At 40.6% G+C, this 24,678-nt stretch overlaps 1 long non-coding RNA gene across 1 annotated transcript in view; it reads left to right on the top strand.

Annotated features, from left to right (window-relative positions):
* LOC116965585 overlaps nt 1–24,449 on the top strand; it is a 30,955-nt gene extending 6,506 nt beyond the window's left edge. Inside the window, exon 3 of the long non-coding RNA XR_004409486.1 lies at nt 23,818–24,449. This is a non-coding gene — a long non-coding RNA (uncharacterized LOC116965585). The remainder of the gene's footprint in view (nt 1–23,817) is intronic.
* The last annotated feature ends 229 nt before the right edge of the window (nt 24,450–24,678 follow it).

Here is a 24,678-nt window from a genome sequence, read left to right as displayed (position 1 = left end):
CCTGCCAAAGGGCATTTGCTGAGAAAAGTCAGAGAGCTTTTAAATCATATTCTTAAAGGTTGAGTCAGGAGAAGATGACCTTGCAAAATCTGTAGTCCTGAACTGTCCAGACTTCCCCCTCCTGCCCATTCATGCTAGAGCTGCTTTCTGCACAGAACAATATGTTAAATAACATGGCTTCTCCTTGTGTAATTCAATGCATCAAGGTTGATTTTGCTGTGCATGCTGATTGGGAACCTAGATACAAAAGCTTAGTTTGTAAAAAGCCTCATACACTAGCATCCTCTAGCATTTTTCTTTGGTAGCTGAAAGTACACTAGCATCACCTGTTGGTCTAAAGGTAAGTTTTAATTTACAATAATTGATACAGACCCACCACAGCACTTTCACTAATGCCTCACATTCTGTATAAGCAATTGGAGCTCAGAAAGACATGGAGAAAGTGGATGGAAAGCACCAGTTGTGCACGATCACGCCTATCAAAACATCACAAAGATCAAGATTAATGTCATCATTGCTGTTTAAAATCATACATGTATGGCCCACATAACTACAGAAAGTTATATGGTCAAGTAAATTGCATTATAATTCTCATACACAACAGCCTATAAAACAGATCTCAAACTTTTGTTCTGGAAACACTGTTTAGATTATTTACTTAAACATGTAGAGTGAATTTCCCAGGTAAATAAAACATTCTTTACAATTGGTTGTCCAAATGGAAATAGGTGTTTTGTATGTAGACACCAGCATCTGCATTTCTCAACAGAAATGGGAAGTGCTCAAGCAAACTAGTTTCAAGTCATTAAAATTTAAGGCAAAGTTATCCACCAAGCTCAATTAATCTGATTTATTTCATGCTGGTGAAACTTCACCAGCTTAATGGAGTTGCCTCCAATGTATAGCTTCTGAATTCACAGGTAGGCTCTCATTTAGAAGAGTGGCATGATTTTTATAATCAATCATTTAATCATATTTTCAAAAGAAATGTGACTGCAAGAAAAATTTATTGCAAGTATCTTAACTTCCTCTGATTTTGCTTAAGATGAGCACATTAAAACTTCTTAAAAGTCAGTAGATCCTGGTGTTCCTTTGTTGGTAATGTTTCTTTTAAAGTACATTTTTATATTCCATTTTCTAGGCTGCCTTTATTGGTTTTGAGCTAAAGGTTTTCCTTTATATATAAGTTTTCCTTTGTTGGCCCATGAAAAATTCCTATTCTAGTAAAAATAGGTGAATGTGAGAAAATCCAGCAAAACCAAATAAAGCCGTATTAGCAATGTGATAAACAGGAGGCAGTACATGGACGGCAAGCTAAAACCATATATGAAGGTAAGGAAGAGATCACACTATGCTTAGATATCTTTATTAGGAAAAGGACACTCACCTTGACTGCCTTGAAATATAAACATTGTCCTTGAAATAGTAATCCAGAGACGAAAATCACAAAAAGGTTTCCTAGGCTGTAGGATTCCGTGGCACTTCAGGAAATGAGAGTGCTATGTGAGACTGAGGACCTGTGAGAAAGACTAGAGGAGAGAAACATTATTCACGCCACTGTGGGTTTTTTAATTGAGTATTTGGCCATAAAGATAAGCAAAAATGCTAACCTTGAGATTCTTTTGTTAGGATCTGTAGTAAATAGAAAAAACAAGGATATTGCAAACTTCCCAAATAGGATTTTTTTTAAAAGGCTTGCAGAAATATCAATTTTAGTTGTATCAAATAGCTAAAGAAAGAAAAATTAGAATAATTAATTTTTATTTTCTTTTTTTCTCCTGCTACACAACATACGGATGAAGCAGTTGAGGTTTCACACATTAAAAAGTTGAAAAACAGCAACGTTTTATGCTTTACTGTGCACTGAAGAGGTAATTTGCGCCCTTTGTATCTCACATGGGATTTTTATATTGCCTTCAACGTATTTCTTGAAAACATTGAAAGGGAATTAAAATAGCCCCTATAAAACACAGCCATTATTACTGTATGAACACTGAGCTGCAGATAGTGTTTTGACATCCTCCGGTACTCACACACATATATACGTAGAGTTTTAACTCTCAGCTGCTACTAAAATTAATGTCTCGTAACCTTAAATATGGTGTTTCCCTACTAAAACAAAATAAATCCTCATCAGAACAGATTTTAGCCTGTCTTTTGGCACCAATTATGGCCTGAGATTGTATTTTTTCATTTTGTTCTCATAAATAAACGGGCCTTTTTTTGTGCCTTCTCCTCCCAACCTGCTCTGTTGTGAGTCACCATGATACCATTCAAGACAAAAGCCCACTCACACCATGCAGTTGCTGAGGTGGCCATGTCTTTTCCCACCCCTCAAGTTCACTTCGTGTTGCATTAGTCCATAAAACACTACCTTGTCCTTGCAGAGCTGAGTAACAGCTCCCTTCCCTCTCTCCTCCCGTAGCTAAGAGTGTTCTCTGCTTTATCAGCTATAACATTCCTTAATATCACACACAAGCAGAGATATTGTACTGTACAGAAGCCATTTTTTTTTAAGCCTAATCTGAACAGTCAGATGAAAAACCTCAACAGAAATATTCAGCTCTGCTCATGCAGTTGAAGAGCTATACAAACATGCAAGTTATTAACAGCAATTTTTCTGACATTGTAATAATCCATAGGCTTGCAAGCTAATTCTAGGCTCTGGTATATCTCCCACTAAAGATTAAATATTCCCCTTTCTTCTGTAATTAGTAGTTTTGCAGCACGTGCTTATATTATTTTAGTATTGAGGTATCATGTGATAGGAGGACAAGTAAAACCAAAAATTCTACAAAATAACTGATGAAAGGTTTACATTGACTGAAACAAGATCTTTAACTTAAGCTGATGAACAGTATTTGTGCTTATTTAACAATTTTGCCAGATAATAAATCTGAGTGGTGACTTTATTAGACCATCATACAATTAGTAACTAGACCTTGCAAAACAGAAAACAACAAAAAAAGAACATCTGCACTAGGAGAAAATATGCAAAAATCCTAGCTGCCTCCCAGTTCTTCCAGAGTGCACTTATACTCCAAAGAGAAAATCTTGACACTAAGGGAACCTGCATCTATCATGACAACACACCACCAGATCATTTGCAAAGGTTTATGAAAAAACCCACACACGCTCCCCATGAGACAGCCTAGGGATTAAAGTTATTTTTCAGGCTTGTGCATCAGCAGCGTGAACAAAGGTTCACTATTTAGAAGATACTTACTGCTTTATGAACAGAGAAAAAGGGGGAATTGTTTTCACTTTATCACCTATTTTATTCTCAGGGGGCAATAGGACTGCGCAGTGTGGCATCTCTTTTACTCATGTTATCAGATCAGATTATAAACAGACTGGATGCAGCAAGAATATTCCACCTGTGCTGTCGTTTTTAGACTGGGACTAGGGTGAAGTCTAGTATGAATCCCTTAAAGCTATTTGTTCTCAGAAAGAGACAATACATTAATTTTCCTGTTTGCCTGGGACAGAAGAAGGGCCTCACATCTCAGCAAAAAAAAATTACAGTTTAGATACTGAGCAAAAATTTTGTTTTGGTAAGGATAGTTAGAACATAGAAGTGCCTCACTTAGGAATTTTGCTGGAGCCTCCACCACCAGTATGAAAGTAGCTAGACACACATCTGTCAAGGGATGAACGCTGCCTTGTCCATCTCTGTTCTCCATGGTGGCAGCCTCAATCTCCACTGCTCACTGGCAGCAGCCATTTCATGTGCCAGGCCAAAATCATGCCAGAGAAAAACACAGTCTCAGTATTAGATTTCCAGAGAAGTGTTGTTGCAGTTGCTCCTATTATTCCATTTATTGTTTTGTGTTTCATTAGTCAATAGCTACCCCATTATTTGCAGCCTCCTTGGTTTTTCCCTTTTATTACATTTTAGTTGTCAAACAAGATTGAAAATAAATAAATCCTGGAGCCTAGGTAATGACTTGTTTTCTCTTTTCTGAATGCTCATTCTCTGGTTAAGAATGAGCCCTTTTTCCACCCCCTCCAGAGTTAAGCTATCATTTCATCTGATAAAATTAAGTTACTCCTGATTCTCATGCCTTGCCCATGGATGCTCATCAGCTCTATTGTGTATGAGCCAGTTCAGAGCTCTGGAGAATATTATCTGTGTCATGCTCTTCAAAAATGCAGTTTGTAGCTCTAACTTTTGATAAGATTCTTTGGTGACATTTTGTAAAGATACAAATGAAGCACAAAAAAGATTTCCTTGCAGTCTGCAATGCAGGGGAGTGCGATGTGGAGCACTGTTTGCCTGCTTCCCTGGCTCCAACTTCACCACATGCAAGAGGCAGTCATCAAAATGACAAAACGGAAGCAGCCAAATCACAAAGAAAAAGTAGAAAGTACCAAGAAAAACACAGGACTTCCTCCCACTACTCAGAAGTGGGAAAGGAAGCTTTGGGAGGAGAAAACCCTTGAGCATCCTTAAGAACTCGGATGACCACGGAATCCCAATTGCTGAGCATCAGACAAGGGCTATAGTTGTCTACCAGTGGTAAGAGTTATCAGCATGGCGTTTCCTTCCAAAGTTCAGCCTGACCTCTGTTACCTTGTTCTGGAACATGCAGGATGACTGCAGAGCACCCTCTCATCACCTTGGGGTCCAGCTGACTGCAGGGGTTTTCATCTAGTGCCACCTGTGTTGTGGTATTGCTTGACACAGACCAACAAGACAAGCACACATACACTGGAGAGGTTATCAAGAAACCAACTACACTGATTTACAGAAAATGCATGTGATATAAAGGAGGGAATTTAAGACCTCTTATGTGGCTGTGACCATTTTTTAATGGGGATAAAAAAGTAATGTGCAATTATGGTGTACACCTACACTGAACATATCGATTATGTTTTTTAACTTGAGTTTAAAAAAGTTCACCTCCCCCCACTTCCTTTCTATACCTTTCCTAAGCACCAGGTGATTTTTATTTATTTTTAAGATATTTACCTACACAGACACAATTGCTGCCAGCGTTAAGCAAAGGGCAGTAAGAGCTGAAGGGAGAGATAAGAAAATATCCCTGAGAGCGAACCGTGCAATTCTGGGGTGTGAAACTGCCCAGTGCCAGCATATACATGTTGTTACCCTCTGTTAGTGCCTTCCCAACAAGGTGCATGTGTCTGCACACACACACACACACGTAGCTCCAGACCACAGCATTGATCAGCTTATTCTCAGAGCTGCAGCACCAGCTGTGCTGTGGGCCCTGCTGGAGGCTGCTCACCCGGTGGTAGGGCATTTTTGCCATCTTCTGCTGGAACATGAACAGGCCCTAAACAAGCAAAGGATCTAGCTGTAGAGCTGTATAAAGAGACTTATCTACCTCCCTTCCTCTACCTGGGATCAAGCTCAGCATTAAAATTTTAATAGAAGATCAGTTTTGTAGTCTCTATCCTCTTTGATCATTGAGGAGGTTTTAAAAAACAACTCATGGGTTCCCTTTCTTTTGATGTTGTACACAGCAGGACTGTTAGTGGTAGATAAGCAGACAGATTTAGTGCTCAGTGTTAGATTTCCACTGTCACCATAACAACATTTAGTAGGGATGCTGAGCTACCATCATTTGAAACAAGACCAACAAGTGCTGCAGAGTTGTGAGTGGGTGACACGGCTTTCATTTTGTGGCTGTTCTCTCCAGCAGCAAGCTGGGAACCTGGAGAAGGACCTGTTCCTTCTGGACAAGAGGCCCAGGAGCCTCCATGCCACATACAACAATTGGAAACTTTCAGCTCTTCTTGTCTCGTGAGAAGTGATGAAGCTTTGCAGGCTTTGGTAATTCATTGTGCAGCTTCTAGTTCTGGCTAGTTTGCAGCTCCTGCTCTAATTGTCAAGCTATAGAGAAGCTTCTGAAAACGGTTGCCTCCTCACTCCTCTCCCACCTCAACTCTATGGGTCATTGTTAGATGCAAATATAATGAACACAGTTCAAAATTTGAGTAATTTATGCATAAACACTTGTGTTATATTTTCCTTTTCTAAACATAGTATTGGTGGAGGTTGGTGGCTGAAAAGTAATATAAGTTTCCTTTTTCTCCAGAAACCAGATGTTCAAACTGTGTTTAAATAATTTCTAGGCAATTCCCAGCATTTTCCACGTGAATTAACAGTTCTAGTTTATCTGCAACAAGATAACATCTCGTGGAGCTCATTAAAGTCATAAATCCATCCAAGGGGCAGCTCTTTCACTGTGAAGTGCAGTAATCTCCCTTCAAATTGGTTGCTTAGTTCTAGACTGCAGGCAATACACATGGGTAATTAAGAACCTGGTCAAAACTGCCAAAGACAGTAGTTTGGAATGTGTGTTTTAAGGTGAGCTAAATTGATTCCTAAATTCCTATTCCATTTGAAGACAATAAGAGATCCCTGAGGTGTGACACTGGATGCTTCGTGTCAGAAGGTGGTGGGAATTGGCAGCAACCTGCACGTCACTGCTATTTCTGATAGTTTCCAGCCTCAAATCACTTCTATGAAAACAGCATTTCTCTGTGCTGCAGGTAGATTCAATTCTATCTTTTAGGTGGTGACAGTACATCTTCAGAGAGAGATTTAATTAATATCACCAAAAATTTGTGGTGGACACAGAAATGGAAGCTCAATTCCTAGTTCTGGCACCTAACCTATGGTACCCAATGAATGATAGTAAAGCTTCAAACATGCACTTTTCTCTGGAGCTGACACTAATCCTGTACGCTTTGCTATAGGGTCACCTTATGTAGCTTGTCCAGACCAAAAAAAACCACCCAAAAATCTGTAAGTAACAGTCACCTCACGTGAGCTAAGAATAGTTTGACATTCAAACAATAGCGCAGGAGTTTGCTGTCAGGAAGAACAGAGGGAAAATAGAAGACCACCTTAAATTAAGTCTTGCTTACCCCCTGGTACTGTTGGCAACGTTATGAGTTTCTGTAAAGCATCATTTCTAGTGGCAATGGGCACAGGCAGCAAAAAAGAATCCCACTGGAATGAGTTTTGGTCATAAATAGCAGTGAGTCTCCAGGCTGTCTCAGTATACGTAAGTGAAACCCTACATTTCTCCCAGTTTGGAGAGGTTCATTTCAGAGAAGCCTGCAGCCTCCAGGTGGTGCAAAAGCAAGGCTCTGAACAGGTGAAGTTGGCACAAAGCTCCATGCAAAAGGTTCTGCTGCTGCCACACTTTGCCACGCTAAATTACTAGTGCTTTTAGCTGTTTCCCCTGGTGGCTCTACTATTCATCCTCTTTTACCTTCCTCATAACAATTTCTTAATGCTTATACAAGCTGCAAGATGTGATACATTACTATGTTTTTGTGCAAATATATTTCTTCTTGTCTGTATAATGAACTGTATTTGTTTATAATGTTATAATATTAGCTTAGTTAAACATATCTACAAATTTCAGTCTTGGAATGAAAATGAACAATACCCCACTAACACAAACCTCTTCACTCCATCAGGTACATGTTTGTTAGAAGAATACTAACTCTGTTTTCCATTGTTCATGCATCTATGGTTTTCTACTGCTTTGCAGATTATAATGAGTGTATTGATTTTCTCATGTGCACACATACAAAACCCTGCAAAAGAGCTCTGCAGTGAAAAAAAAAAAATGCATACTAATATCCTAGCTGCTATGTCAAGGGGCTGCTTGCATGCACTAATCTCTACTTAGAGCTAAAAGAAACCGAACCCTCATTTTAGAGTAAATTAGAAACATGACAGAGGCTACCAGACCAAATACAAAGGCCTAGATCAAATAACTCCATCCACATAAAAGCCATCAGTCCATGCTCACACCAAAGCAAACTCTTGAGCAATTTCTACCTCTAGTACTGTGAAAACTTGTAGGAATCATGAGGGTCAGAGCAAGAACTTCAGAGTAGAACAACAAAACTTGTGCATCCCAGTACACAACCTTTGATCAGAATCATCTCCTGAAACAGCAAAATCCTTTGGCCTACATAGTGCAGTAGTGTAACAGCCGCTGCCCCCAGGTATAACAGTTGTTTGTAATTTGAATCACATGGACATCATCTGCTTTCATTAGAGGTTTTTTAGCCTGCTTACTACAACACATGACTTGGAAACTTTTGAGAAAGGAAATAATGGTGCATGCTAGCCTTTGATTTGGTGAACGTGAAAGTTAAATGCAGTGCCATAGCAAGGAGAGAAGTAGTGCAGAAGGAAGGTAGTGCAACTAGAGACTCTTTGCCAAGTTAATTAGATGACTTAGCTTGTATTACAGAGGGTAACAGCAATACCACTCAATCTATCATAGCAAAAGGAAGGAGAAATGCAGAAACAAAAATTTAGACTGCTCTTATCCTTACAAATAGTAAAGTGGAGTTTACTGACCTGGTTCCACGTACTTTTGTACTTCATGGAACATGAACTCTGTGCTAAACTCTGTACTTTGGGGCCTTTTGATTACTACTTGCAGAGAGTTCATTACAAGCATTATCATCTGAGTACAAAACAGGTCAAAGAGGAGAGATAAAGGTAAATTCTAAACATAAAAACAAAGAACCAGAACAAAGATGACAGATAAAAGCCCTAAGAAAGGAAGACAAAGATCGCAGAAGACAGACAAAACCTTGGGATTCCCAAGTTGGCTGGGACTGCCACGCGTCTTTCATGCCAGTGGTGCTGTTCATCTAGTACCTCCAGCACTAAGACCCACCAGAGCTTTCTTATGGGCATGATGGTGTAAACCATTACATCTTCTGTTTCTTGAGTGCTTGTGGAAGAGGCAGTTTTATGTTAGCTCTCAGTACCCAAAGCAATGAAAACCCATAATAGAGCAGAATACTTTGTGCATCCAGTCTGACATGGAGACAGTGCTTTTAAAACATGTACCGAATATGCCTTTAATCAGTGCTTCGCATTTATGTATCATAGCAGCAAGGTATATTTAGCCCTTTTTCTCATGGCCCTGTCTAACTTTCGACAAGACTTTTACAACATTTCACACTTACAAAGAACAGGACAGGTGTCTGCCTGCCCGTTCACTGGAGGGTAACCTAGTCACTAATGAGACAGTCTAGAGATTCAGGGCTGTGTGTTGTCTTCCTTTCCCTTCTCTCCCATAATGGTTCACTGATTGTTCCTGAATAAAAGAACCTAATAGACTCCATTAGATGAGCTTTGCTCTTCCTAAGCATATAAGACACAGCTATAGCACCGTCCTAGGAAAAAAAAATGAGATCGATCATCCTCCAGTATTTTCACATTGGATGTGAAAACAGATCTCCCACTTGCACTGCTTTTATCACATCATCATCTCAGTCCTGACATTTTAAAATCAGTGGCCAGACCTGCATTTTCTGGAGGGACTAGAGTCTGCTACCCAGGTTCTGAAAATGTAACTACTGGCCCCTTGGAAGACCAATATTTCTTCAGGATTCTAAGGAGATTTTGACATGAGCTAGCAGCAGAGTTGCACAGCTGAAATTTCCAACTAAAGGAACACACACTAGGTCAATAAAGGCAGTTTCTACAACATTGCAGTTCAGCATCTGTTTTTCTTGCATATTCAATACTTCATTCATCATCTTTATCCATCACAGAAATTCAATAAGAGCTTCAGATCTTGATCAGATTATAGAGCTAAAGTCCATGTGAGTGGTAATACATTCTCTGTGGCCAGTGAACTTGCACTCATTTATCTCGGGGCCTACTTTGGGCAGACATATGAAAACACTGTAGTATTATTTTCCCCAGCACTTGCAATCCTGCTTTAATCACTTTAATTGACATCTGATCTTAAGTTTCCAACACTATGAAGCAATGTTTAAGGATCACACGGTTGAACAAAATTGTAATAAAAATAAAGACCAGAGGTCTTCAAATATATTAAAGGATAAACTCACTGAACCTGTAGAAAACGAATACCAAAGGATTTTACATGAAAGTGAACATTAAGATAGCTCTTATCTTTGCACACGTAACTGTATGATTCTGTGTTCATGCATTTGTCACACCATATTTAGGAGATTTTACAATTGGCTTACAAAATAAAAGCAGCACCATGCTCAGTAGTGAAGAAATTAATTTGAAGTGAAAGTCTTGTTCTGTCACGATTGCTTTCTCTCTGAAGTTCACGTACCCCTACTCAGTACAAAATAGCCTTGTAAGAAGTCCTTGCACAAACTCTTCCAATCCTTCAATGACTTTTGAAGGACCTAAGTCTGATGTCTTTCTCTCAGCTTTTATTTCATTTTCTCCTTATTGGCTGGCTCAGTGAAACCAGAATAAAATCTTAAGGATGAGTCTTCAGCAGAGCACAGAGTAGGAAAAAACATATCACTGGTGTGAACTGCTCACCCCCCAGTATGTGGAAGGTGCAAGCACAGAGGTTCCTCCCAGCTTTCAGTACATTCGCATGGTGCACTCTGAGTCATCTCCTGTTGGTAATCTGCGTGCTCTGTGCCTACAGAGCTGCACACACTGCTTCCACTAAAAATATAAACCAGGCAATTCACCTGGTCTTATGTATCCTGTTAAAAGCCAAGCTGAAGAAGCCAGACATCTAAATTCAAAGGAACTTAAAATTTCCTCAAACTTTACCTTTGAGATAAATGTAAATGTGTGCCTGTTGTGTCGGGTTTGCATGGCAAGGCCTTGGTAGTGGGAGGCTACAGGGGTGGCTTCTGTGAGAAGCTGCCAAAAGCTTCCCCCATGTCCAATGCAGCCAGTGCCAGCCAGCTCTGAGATGGACCCACCTCTGGCCAAGGCCGAGCCCATCAGCCACAGTGGTAGTGCCTCTGGGAGAACTTACTTCAGAAGGTGGAAAAAGCAGCAATTGCAGCCAGGAGAGAGAAGTGAGAACAGGTGAGGGCAACAACTCTGCAGACCCCAAGGTCAGTGAAGCAGGAGGGGCAGGAGATTCCCCTGCAGCTCCATGGTGGAGCAGATCCCCACCTGCAGCCCATGGAGGGCTCCACACCAGAGCAGGTGGGTGCCCAACGGAGGCTGTGACCCCATGGGAAGCCCACGCTGGAGCAGGTTTGCTGGCAGGAGCTGTGACGCCGTGGGGGACCCGTGCTGGAGCAGTCTGTTCCTGGAGGAGTGCACCCCACAGACAGGGCCCACTCTGGAGCAGTTTGTGGGGAGGACTCATGTTGGAGAAGTTCATGGAGGACTGTCTCTCATGACAGGGACCCCACAGTGGAGCAGGGGAAGAGTGTGAGGAGTCCTTCCCCTCAGGAGGAAGGAATGACAGAGACAACGTGTGATAAACTGATCGCAACCCCCATCCCCTGCCCCCTCGTGCTGCTGAGGAGAGAGTAGAGAAAATTGGGACTGAAGTTAAGTCTGTGAAGGAGAGAGGGGTGTGATTAAGGTATTTTAATATTCAGTTACCCTATGGTGATTTAACTGGTAATAAATTAAATTAATTTTCCAATTCAAGTATGTTTTGCCCATGACGGTAATTGGTGAGTGATCTCCCCTTGTCCTTAGCTCGATCCACAACCCTCTTGTATTTTCTCTTTTGCTGTCCAGTTGAGGAGGGGAATGACAGAGCAGCTTTGGTGGGCACCTGGTGTCCAGCCAGGGTCAACCCACCACACTTGGCTACTCAGCCATCAACACAAAAGAATTTCAGTATTGAAGATTATTCAGCTACCTGAATGCTAAGGATTGATTTGCTTGATATAACGTCAAGGCTGACATAGGTAATTTTCTCATTAATAGGGAGAAAATGCTTTCAAACAGCAGAGAAAGCAGATCTGACTTTGCAATACTTTCCAAAACACCATCCACTTGTCTAAGCTAAATGAGGCTTTATCAAGATCTTAAAGAAAAAAAAAAAAAAAGCAGAATTTCTCTCTTTTCTTGCATGCTTTGATCAGCTGTGAAGAAATTAAAAAGACAGTCACTGTTTGTCTTTAGCACTAAAATGCTATTGAGATAGTGCAATTAACACCTTTGAAAGCATTTTCTTGACCATTCATACAATCCAGAAAATCATCTTTCTCAAAGTAAGTTTTTTTTTTATAGTTGTCATTTATCAATAAGGTCAGAGACATTAAGTAGAAAAATTTTTCTAATGGACAAAATGCACCCTACAGAGAATTTTTTTTTTTTTCATTACAAGACCACATAGCTTTTCACTACCTTGGTCTGAACTGGAAGCTCAAATATCATGACTCTGGAGCTAGAAAGATTGCATCCAAATTTTGATTTTTGAACCACATTAGCTTAAAAATAATTTAATAAAAGAAATTTAATAATTCCTAGCAGCTCAATTGTTAATTTTAATTAAAAATCCCTGTTAGAGTACAGTAGAATCAAACTGTGTTCTAGTGTTAAAGTGTTTGTCTACTCTTTAATATAAAGTCAAGATGCACAAATATGGAGGAAAAATTAGTCAGGTACTGCAGTTATGTAGAAGTTAATATTTGACCTTATTTAGGTCTTAAGTACTTTTTGGAAAAGCTCGATCCGTTACAACAAGGGGTGTTTGCCTGAATCTTTTGGAAATAATGCATTTATATATATATACATATATTTTTTCCCAAGATAGGAAGTTCAGAAAATATAAAGTCAGCTGCTTTTTTTGTGTGTGTGTACAGTTACTCCTGCCTATTTAAGACTACTTTAGAAGATGAACTACTGTATTCAGCAGTAGTCACCTGCTGGAGTTCATCTTTTAGAAAGGGACATAGGGAAGAGCTCCGTACTCCATTGTCATGCTTTGGATGCTATCTGGAGTCCCGAGCTGGCCAAGGGTGTTGCATCCCCCAGTAAGCATATCCAGTAACAGATAGGTAGAATTGCTGGGATTTGAAGTCAGGCATAACCTCTGAGGTGCTTGAGAAGATAATTCAGCTCTGATTCATTCAACAGGCTATACAGGGCTTTCAGAATACTCATCTATAGATTATCTGTCTTCAGCAGTGAGAAAAAAAAAGAAATAATTAAAGCAACATCAAGGAGGTCTGACAATTCTACCTCCTGCTTTTCTTGAAGCACAGGAGGAGAGGGCAGTCTGAGAAACCAGTATGCACAGGAAAAAAGCCAACTGCTTAGAGAGGTTCCCTTCATTGAGCTTTTTTGAAAGCTTTCATAGCTCCACAAGATGGATCTCTTAATTTTGCAGTTTTGTCAGATCAGTGGTCACTAGTGCAGAGATCTCAGTGACTTTATACCGAAGCCTGTAAGACAGAGCAACAATGCTTAGTTTCCAACCAAACTAAAGATCAAACACAGCTTACCCAAACAGATGGTTTGAAATAGAATGGGTTACGGCTCAAATGGTTGCCTCAACAGTGATAATAGAAACCTAACGTATCTGCAGTCAGTGTTGAGCACACAGATCGCATGCCAAAGCAAGCCATATTAACAGCTTTATGTTACTCCTCCTTCTCAATCCAGGTAAGAATAAAAGCTCCAACAATAATCTGCCAATGTTAGTGAGATACACATCACTCAGCATCCCACTTTATCAATATCAAAACCTCTTGTGCGAAGAGGAAAGAAGCAGGACTTTGTAGCAGGCAAGAGGAGACCTGCAGCTCTTATTTGCAATACAGTTTGAGACATCTGGAAGGTTCTTCTTTACTAACACAGTTTATGCAATTTCTGTTTTCCACATTAAACATCTACACTTCAGTATTCTGTATTACGAATACATAACATATCCTACTTCTTGTTAACACAATGAGTATTTGTATTCCAGTAGCAACTAGTTATAGGTTCTATGAACATGAAAAGAAAGAAATAGGATGTTTCTATTTCTTGTTAAGAGTTAGAAAATTGTTAATATATTCCTCCTAATAAGCCAGGCAAAACATAACACTAGCAGCAATATAACACAGAATGTAGCTGTTAGAGATCACTGATTCAAAAGCTTTTTATAGGTCAGTTATGCATTATGTATGTGATAAGTGACTTCCCCTTCCAGCTTAATCAAGATTAACCGTTTGGACCGCAAATACTTTCTATTCTCCTATTACCAAAAACAATTATACAAGTACAAAAGAAATTTCATATAAAAATATATGTAACTGAAAATAGGAATCAGCATTGATCCACTTAAACATTAAGTACTGCAGTTCTGTAGTAGAAACCAGTTAATGTGCAGTGGTCACATAAAACATCTTCCAGAGAGTTAGAATTGTGCCTGAAGTGCATCAGCTTCTGACGGGAGAGGTCAGTAAAAGCATCCCCTCATAAGGGCTGCTTTACAATGAATACCTGGGCGTTGATTGCTTACTAGCAATTAACTGAGTTTCTATACTTTCCATGAGAAATGTCTGTCCTAGATTCCTTCTCAGCATTTGCCTAGCAGAGCTCTAGTATAAAATCCCCAGCTGTAGCCCAGCTGCAGACATTCCCAGGGAATAATTCCCCTGGCAGTCCAGCCTTTTTTTCAGCAGCCCCTCGCCAGACCCATCCAGGCTGGAGCTCCAGCCTCTTTCAACCCCCACCAGCAAAGACCTTGTTCCATTTGTTCCCCCTGTCTTCCAGTCATCTAACTGCTTGTTGCAGTTAGATGATCACAAAGGTAACCACGGATTACTTCAGCTGAAACAGAATTCCTAGTGAGAGTATTCAGACACTGCTCTTTCTACTCTGAAGATCGTACCCTTTGGTAGTAAGTGTTCATACAGCTACAGTAAGTCCAGAGTATATTCCATGCAAACATAAAGCTAACTGTTATTCTTTAAAGGAAACTATACTTCAGAGAGCATCACTGTTATGAAGAGCACATTACACTGTAGGTACTATTCTTATTAAATGTGTTTTCTCCAAAATAAGAATTAATCCCTTATTCATTAAGTATCAATTTGGTTTTCTTTCAGCCTTACTTTCTATAAGTTATTTCATTAAAAAGGTTTATATGAAACTGGTATTACCATGTCCTCATAGTAATAGTACTGTATTTTGTAAACCACACATTTATAATTAAGCAGCATAAAAGGTTCAACATATTCAGCCTCTGTGACTTACAATTTGAGGTCCTGTCTGTTGTGGGACAGGGAGGGTTGTGGAGTTTGTCCGTCCCCTTCTCAAAATTATGTCTTATGGCATGATAGCATCTCAGAACAGGGAAAATTCCTAAACTAGCTTAAAATGGTCTCTCTGTGTTGAGGGGTGCTTTACTGTGATTAAAGTATGTGCTTATGTCCTAAAAGACCTTATGTTTGAGTGCAGGAGCTGAGGTACCATGGGGCATTGTCCTGCTGCTCACTGGCATATCCCTGCTGTTCTGCGTTATGATGCGCTCTTTGGAAGTTTCTAAATTACCAGTTTCTCACTGGATTCTCACCAGAAATCCTTTTAGAGCTGCATGGAAGGGAGAGTGGGCCAAGGTCATGTTTGCTGACAGACCTAGAAAAAGAAAGGACTAAATTCCAATTTCACTGCTCTGATTTTATGTTGTCACATAATTGCAGAGCTTCATTTCCTGCCTATAAATTGAAAAGCTCATTGCAATACATTTTTGCAAGCATAATCGCATATCCATGTAATTCAATCCTTACTGTATTTTATACTGTGCATTAAATGAGTTGCATTGGAAAACAAACTCGATGGTTGTTAGTTGTTAACACATTTAGGGAATTAAATCAAGCTTAAAACCATTGCTGAAGCACTGGACACAAATCTCAAAAGCAAATCTTTATACAAATTTCTATTGTGCACCCTGTTCTGTATTTTGTTTTTACCTGTTTGGGTGAGAGAGGGAGTGCATGCCAACTTACACTGACAACAGCTTCTAATAGAGTTGTGCACCCCTCATAAGTAATGTTTTGCATGCACTTCAGTAAATGTGTGTGGGGGGAGGCAGGTAAAAGCCTCTTCATCGGGGAGTCAGTTGGATGGCTTTGTCTTAATTTCAGCAGAGACTGACCAAGGTCCTCTGCACACCCAGAATCCTCATCTGCAGGCGTTCTGGGTCTATGGACTGTGAAATGTAAGGCCATGAAGTTCTAGCCACCTGTAGTCTAAATTTCAAATAAGAACGTGCTGCCTGTGGTCTGACAGACTATTCAAAAAATGCCTGACTAGCAAAACAGTTTAACAGAAGCAAAGGACTGTGGAGATCCTACATATAGAACTCAGGTAAAGCCTTGAATACGCACTCAGCTTCCACGTATGATTAATCATGTATCCTACCCACATCCCTCCATCAGCAGCACCTGTCTCAGATGTGATCTTGGTTTCCCCTGAAAGATAGACGCAGGCAAAAATATTTATTCCTTACTGCCCCAGTATATGCAGTTATCTCTCTCTCCCTTGAACCTCATCAGACCAATTGTTTTATTCACATTATTTCAAAATTTCACCCTGTTGCTTCCTGCTGTGCAAGGGGAGTGTGACCACTAGAAAAGGGTCCTGAACCTCTGGGTCTTACACAGTCCAGTTAGGTACAACTTAGTTCTTCCCTTTCCACCTCCCTCAGTTTTTGGCTTATTATCTTGGTTTAAGTGGGTTTACAGGCACAGTCTTCACTGGCAGACACATCTCCTTTTTTCTCTCTGGTATGACTAACATAAATGATAGAGTACTAACAAACTTAGCAAGAGTGGTTGGTGTTTTCCAAACTAGCCAATGCTTAGATCAGTTTGCACAATATTCAAAAATTAATAGGTGGAGAAGGGAAGTAATAAAGATGTCAGTCATTTTGATGATTTGCTTCTCCATCATGAGAAAATCAAATATATCTTTGTTCCTAGATCTGTGCAATTCTTTGTAACCTGGACAATTACTAGAGCGTTATGAAAGACAAAAGAAAAAAAGCAAACCATAATGCTTTATACAACATAAGCCATGACCCAACGGATGAGTTTAGGTCTCTGCAATCCATGCAAACACCTTCTACAAATTTCATGGCCTAACACTTCCAGAAGCACAGTTGTCCTTCTGACAAAAAAGTTTCCATGGTGAAATCAAGACTTCACTTTTTTTTTTTTTTTTTTTTAATAAGGAGATTTTAAAAAAACAAGTCTATAGAACAAATAACGTAATATTTATTTAAAAGGCAGTTTGAGAAATTGTTCTATTTTAAAATTTAATATCTTTAAGTTGCAATTACAATTAGTGAAGGAACCTTATAATAATAAGATTGCATAGGAAACAGGGATTGCTAACAGAGCATTAGTTTCAACTGATAATTGCTGCTAGTCATTTCTTTTCACATGCAACCTTTCACCATTGTGTTCCTAATACCCAAAAACCTGAGAAGCAAACTTTACTTTGTACATTTTAAACAGGCAGACCAGGGCAAGGAACCCACAGTTCCCCACATAATGAACCACAATGTGCCAACTACCAAGTTTTGGGAGGAGATGGGGTAGGGAGTTTCTTTGAACTACTAGACCAAACCAGAGGAAGAAATCATGTGTGAAGGCAGTCTGAAGGACCCACACCAGTAATTAATTATTCTATACCCACCAGTTGTCACTAGTTTAGCAACTAGAAGCCTCCCAAAACACAAATCTGCCAATTACACTGCTTCTAAGGAGCTTCCCTCTTGGGAGGTTTCACCTGAACCTCCTCCAGGAGCCTCCACCCGCTTGCTGTCCCACCTCGCATGAGCGCAGGCATCTCACTTTTCCCACAACCACTTGCAGAAACCCCAAACAAGGGCTCTTTGGGGCTCAATCTCCCCCAGGTTGTCTGGGCACAGACACTCATCATCCCACCACCTAGCCCTAAATAAGAGGCCACAGGTTAGCACCACAAGACACCGGCAGATACCAGAGCAAGAGCACATGGGAATTTCACACCAGCAGCTAGATATCTGGAAGCTGCACCCCTTAACTCTGTTGGGTTTGGCAGTCTCAGGAGAGCCCTCCAGCCTCTGTGAGCCTCAGCTCCATCCCAAAATGTTTACATGGATCAAGAACTCCCACACTACCCCTCAAAGAGCCTAAATACAAGTTTACTCAGGCAAACTACTGCCAGAGAACTGCAGTCTCAAGAGCTGCAATCAGCTGACTGCCATCTCCACACCACTTGGCTGAAGCTCTGGACCTCCTTTTTGTCAGCATGAGGCACACAAGGAGTTGATTTTGTAAGTCCCAGCCTTGAGACTCCAACTCATAATATTAGATATGCACATCAGTGTCCTTATACCACTGAGAACAAAAAAAGTACTTTGCTGTGGCCCTGGACAGTTGATCTCCCAAGCGTAGGTAGAAGACAAGAAAGACAAAAGACTGGATGGCCTACATCCCTTGTCCTCCATGTTGCACACCATTACTCCTGGCCACCCATCACCTGTGCAACTCTCTCTACAGTACATGGGTCTGAAAACATCAGCAATACATACATATATGAGAGAACAAGAGCGAGCAAGATCCATTTTGTTTAAAATAAGATCACTTGCCCCTCCCTTAAGAGCCTGCAATGGGTTCTATTACATTCATTTCCTACATGCAGATCTCATCTGAACCCTTCTCATTTTCCACCCTTCTCCAAGACTGCTTTCCTACCTTTCTCATCCAACAGCCTTCCCTCCAAGCAGACTCTCTGCCCCTCTCACTGCTGGCTCTCCAGCACCCTCACTCCTGCCCTGGGAGCTCCCTTTGAGGGCAGTTGAGCCTAATTTGCAATTTGGGAGAGAGGAGGAAGCTGCAGGCTCCTTTTAACCCCTTCCAGACTGCTACAGGGGAGAAGAAAAGGGTGTTTGTACCCCCACGGGGGTTACTATGTGCCAAACTTGAGCTGTTATTATAATTGTACTGCAAAGTGCGCTGGTCTGACAGCTGGGGTAAAGCATGCAGAGGACAGGGCTGGTGAGGCTGATCTGGCAATACAGTATTCAGCTTCACTACTCCCATTTTTTTTAAAGAATGTTGCAAAATCAAATGAGTGTAAAGAACTGTTGTGAAGTGAGTCAAAGGCTAGAGGAAATTCCTCACAGTGAAAGACTTTAAGAGGTAGTTTATTTATTTTGTCAACATAGAGCCTGAGTGGAATATTAACTACAGTACATAGCTGTCTTCATGGATACAAAAAAAAAAAAAAATCAGTATTAATGATCTCTGTGATCCAGAAGTATAAAAAAATTCAAATGAGAAGGCTCATGTTTTAACTTTGCATGAAATGTAATTTTCAAGAAACCACCCACAAAGAAAATTAATGTATTCCTTTTTTTTCAGTTTTCATCTTCATTATTTCAGATGTTATAACTTGGTAGCACTTCTTTTTTTCTATTCAGATAAAAATCAATATACCTCTGTGCCATCAATAAAAATGTTTATCTTAAAGTTATAAATATTAGAATATGTATTCATTAAACACAGAAAAAATGAAGCAATTATGTGATTTTGGTTACATGACTATTAATTATCACTTGGGCAGAAACTTAATTTTTATTATATTTTCTAGGAAAAAATGTAAGTTTCTAAAGAGATTTTAGGACTAAGAGGCTGGGGAGGGCTGGAAATAAGCTCCTTCTCAGAGGAAATAGAGGCAAAGTCATGTACTTTCCAGTTTGAATGTTAATTTATGGGAGAATCCTTGAGAGTCTGATAAAAAAGTTAATGGGCTTTCTCCCTGGCAGATCTCCTTAGAAAGTCTGCTGAATATCCATTGGGAACTTCAATCATTCTTCTAACTGTATTTTTAAATTGGTGTTCTTGAAATATCTCGGTAGAGAAGATATTCTGTATTAACTTGTGTAGTTATGACAATAATTTCTGAAGAAGTCTACTGGTATAATCTTTATTAAACCCTACAAAAATTTTTCCAGCAGATCTTAACTATGGTTGAAATCTTCTCAGCTTGTGCATAACTTTACATAATTTTACCTTCTTCATGATGTGCGGAGAGGAGTCAGGCGCTCAGTTTGCCTCCCTGGGGACGGGCGCGTTGCTGGTCGGGGACACCCGGGGTGGTGATGTGCCCCAGCTGAGCAGCCCTGTGGTGAGCCCTAGCCTCCTGCACGGGACACAGCTGGGGGGACCACAGTGCAGAGGTCTCCCAGGACACACGCCGGTGTGCCTCTCTCTCTGAAACGAAGTCACGCGTGTGGGGATGTAGCTGGGTGATAGGCCTTGGTGCTTGGAAAAGCTGGGAGATCCTCAGGTTAGAAAAGGCCATTGCTAGTGCCCTCTCCTTTCTAACCCAGCCCCCAGGAGTTGCACCTAAACACCCTTTCCTGTCTTCACAAAAGATTTTCAGTGTTACTCTGCAAGGGAGCATTTAAAAGTTTAATGGGGAGTGCAACGGGCATGATTTGGGGGGCTCCTAGCTCCTCCTGACTTCCAAAGCCAGCAAACTCCAGCCAAGTAAATGCGCCTGCCAGAGAGCACGGCTGTCACCTCAGCAAGCCAGCCTTTGCCCCCAGCAAGGGATGCCAGGGGTGCCAATGCTATCGATGTTCATCGTGGTTTGACCCTTCTTCTGGAAGCTGCTATGGAGAGATAGAAGCAAAAACGCTGCAGGTCTCCATGCCACCCCGGGTGCATCCTCGATCTGCCTTTCTGTATTCTGTTTGGCCAACAACCTGGCTCATAACCTGTTGTTTCAGGTCAAAATCACTATAATGGAACCTAAGGGAAATAACAGACCAGCTCTGGCTCCTGGAGGTGTTCTGCCTATATAGAGGACTGCCTTTTATGGCTCTTGGGAAAATGACAACAGGCAAGGTGGAAGCATATGTGCAATGCTGTTGAAACCTAAAAGAGAGTGGTGGTGGAATGGCAGAGGAAAGCATCCATATCCTCTGAAGCCTCGGGTTTAGTCACAGCTTTGCTTGTGCTGCTATATTAGATAAAACTCTAGTAACAATATTGTCCATCCACTTTTAAAATTCATACTGCAGTACTTGCCCCAGTGACCTCCTGCAGCAGTGCAATACACCAGTTAATGAAACACTGCATAAAGAAACATCAAATAAAAAAAAAACAAAACCTCTTTTGGACTAAGGATGCAAGAAAACAGGGCTGTGGCATCATTGCAGGTTCACAAGGGGTTCAGGCTGACATTTTTAAACTTGAAGCGATAACTACAGAGTTGTAGCTGTCTTTTAGTGTGAGGTAAGACTGTTTTTGGTGTTAGATTCTGTAACACACAAGCTGGTGGCTGAAGGAAAGGCCCCTTCAGCCCCAGGAGTTGAAAAACAACTTGCATCTCTGTCAGTCTGTTTTTTCTGGAGAGGGCAGGAGACACTTTTCTACCCCTGTGACTCTCTACACTCTGGGTACCAGGGTCCCTATTGACCAAGAAGTGACCGGAGAGTAAAAATGATTAATGAAGCAAGTTCTCCCTTTTTACCTCACAGTGAAGTTCTGGATTTAGGCATGTTTCTATAGTAACAATAATGTCTTCAGAAGAATTTGTTGGTTTATCTCCTGGATTAATTCTATGGAGCCTTACAATATCTGGAATTTAAAACATCGTTTTGCCCGACAGAAGGCAGATTGTTGTTTCCCTCATAAAGGACCACCAAAACTAAAGAATGTTTTGACTAACATTTAATATTACTAAAATAGGACATTTTTATAATTCTGTAATGCCAACAAACACCCCAAACCAACCCTCCTCACCCCAAAATAACTAAGCATGGGAGGAATAACTGTGAAATATGCCTATAGGAGTGGGGGGAGGGATTGGTCTTTTTCATTCTGTAAAGTATGGCAACGTCTCATGACAAGAAAAACAAGAAAAGGTGCTTTTTCTCAAAAGCAATCATAATTAAACCATTCCATACATTCTAGAATACCATATAGTATCTCTTTTATAGGATGCAGGTTCTGACAAACAATTTTCTTGTCTGCAGGTGCATTTGTGCAGATGTTTAGGAGCAAGTATTTTTATGTCAACATGATATACAAGCTGCTTGAACTTCCAGAAACACTCTGACATTCTTTTGTATTGCCCTGACAACAGAATCTCACACAATGCATTCCTTCACAATGGCTGTTTGCAAGGGGTCCTCCACACTTTCAGAAGGACCCGTGTATTTCAGAGTCAGTCTCTGCATTGTGCTGAAATTACTTTCTGGAATGGAGGTTTAATTCTTTCCATTTATTTTATTTTATTTTAAAAGAATAAAGATTTCTTTTTCTAAATATGAGCTCCATGCCTTTTTTCCCTGTCTGAAGAGATCTTTAGGGCAGAAGATGCACTAAACCATCCTACTTTTTGGTAAGTTTTATGCTAAGGGTCCCTCCAGTACTTTGACTATGAACATCAAGGGTCAGTGCAGTTTACCTGCCCGGAATGTATGAGTTTGATCTATTGATCTATGTGACACCCTGTGCCTTTGCAGGGTAAGGTCTGGTACACTCCTGAGGCCCTCTGGACTGGCCCTAAGAATCCTAGCAGGACACACTCCCTCAAACCTGAAGCATTTTGAAATGTTTGCAACTGGGGGGGAGGGGGCAGGGGGGGGAAGGGGCCCGGAGAGGAGCTATTTTTAAAAATGTTGGAGACTATTCTGGCCTTTATTTTAGAAACTGGACCAAATCTGGGCATGGTGCTGGGCAACCTGCTCTAGTAGACCCTGGTTGAGCAGGGAAGCTGGACTAGATGATCTACAGAGGTGCCTCCCAACCTCAACGATTCTGTGACTGGAGGGTTTTATTTTCTGCTTTACCTGCTGCCTTCTGCAGCACCGTTCCCATGCATCTCAAAGCTGTAAGACCAGGCCAAGACTTCTTGTTACACATGCTCATTTTGTGCAGTGCTGGCCACAGGGGACAGAAGCTTGTCAGCTAGCAGGAGGCAAGGAGAAACACAGAAAGACATTACAGAGGATGTGCAAAAGTCACCAGAGAAAACACAGTTCTCATTATCTGGGGAGAGGTAACACCCAGCAGGCTGCAAGGTGAGCATCATTGCTGTGGCAGATGGGCTGTGAGCTGCTGTGGGACCTCATGCCCACTCTCCACGTGGCCCTGGGGCGGTTGTGCCATCTTTTGCTCCTGCAGGGATCTGAAGCGGATAGAGGACAGGCTGAGGTGGCTCACTGGGTGGGTTTGGGAAGTCTGCCAGTGAGATGCAGAATCCTCTGATGTCCTAGAACCCGCTAAAACACTACTGAGCTCTTCTCTATCTCCAGTTTTCAGTATCTCACATCTGTTGATTTATACACCTAAACAGATACATACACAGATAAACATATAGATTTTACCAACTTGAAAAAAACACTTGGAAAAAACCCTAGGAATAAGCATTACTAAACAATTTAATGGAATATTAACACACATCACATTTTCACTATTATTAATCAAGTATATTGAACTTTCAAAGAAACACAAAGCACTGAGAAAGGTGTAGTGTCTGAACACAAATAGCAGGCAATAGTGCCTGAACACAGGGAGATCCTGAAGCATGTGAAAGGAGCAGCTACAAGTGCAATATACTCTAGGATTTTCTGCATTTTGTACTCTCTAAATACTTTCACTTATGCTCTGAAAATAGTGTCAACCTGGGCAAGCAAATACTGTCACAACGAGTGTTAAGAAACAAGTAACCTGGGAAAGTGAAGAAATAAAAAGTAGTTCACTGCACAGGAGCACCTGTGGATATAACAGATGTCAATGTAATGGCTCCTACACATGGAACCAAGTATCTTTGCAGGGGTGATTTTGCAGCCATACGATCTTGGGAATGACTTTGTGTAAGAGAACTTGGAACTATTTGTCCTGGTTTTAAATCTTTTTCTCTGTAGAGTTTTCAGGATAATGCTGAGAGACTGACAATCACATTTACATCACCTCACAGAAAAGAGAATTTCTGCCATGATTTTGATTATTGCTTCCAAATATGTGCAACTGTCATGTCAATGTGCTACTTGTTTCTAAGCTGGCAATGCGCAGGATTTCAGTCTAATAAACAGTATTCTTCCTTTTCAGATCCACATTTTTGGTATTTGAACCCAGGTACATAACAACTGAAAAAAGAAGACTGAAGACATGTTGAAAACTGGTACAAAGACTGAAGCCTCCATCTGTTTCTTCATACAGTTTGAGCAGTATGTCCCAAGGCTTTGGATTTTCCAGCTTCAGCATCTTTTGTGTCAGAGTTCATAAAATAGGCTGAAAAATTATATTTCTTCTCAGCATTTTTACTGAACTGGAATACACTTGAAATTTTCTTATCTCCTAAAAGAAAGTTGCTATAGAAGGTGTGTGTTATTTTTCTGTATGTAAGAGACATTGCTATAGCTATATTTTACTTTGGAGAAGTGGAGGGACAACTTCACAATGACCGTGCATAATACAATATTCACACTGATACGGGTAGAAATCTTAAGTATCAGTGAAATCCTAGAAAATGGGCAGAGATCATATTTCTTCCTGAGAAAATAGTCTATTTTTATTTGAAGACTGTTACTTGCTTTTACTAGTATTCGTAAGAGTATTTAAGCATTCACTGTTCAATATGTATGTTCTCATACTGCCTGAAATAAAACCAGTGCTCTCCAAAGGATGGGTTGTGATTAGGTGTGCAAACCAAGGCAAAGTGCTAATAATACATGTTAAAATATCTCTAGGCATTTCTTTGGGATGAATCAGAATTGATGTGGGCAGTAAGAATCTTTTTATGCAGCGTCCCCACTTCTACTTAGACCAAATGCTGGTTACTTGAGCCAGGAGAGTCTTGCTTTTCAGCACTTCTCTTCCATAGGTCCATTTGCAACTTTGTGAAAAGTTATGTTTTTTTCCCTCAGGACTATCCTAGCTGAGTGTTGGGTCAAACAAACACTTTGGAAG

Source organism: Tyto alba, unplaced genomic scaffold, assembly GCF_018691265.1.
Source record: "Tyto alba isolate M040663 unplaced genomic scaffold, T.alba_DEE_v4.0 Super-Scaffold_22, whole genome shotgun sequence".
Lineage (NCBI taxonomy): Eukaryota > Metazoa > Chordata > Aves > Strigiformes > Tytonidae > Tyto > Tyto alba.
Note: the sequence above shows the minus strand (reverse complement) of the source record. Positions and strands in the feature narration are given on the sequence as shown.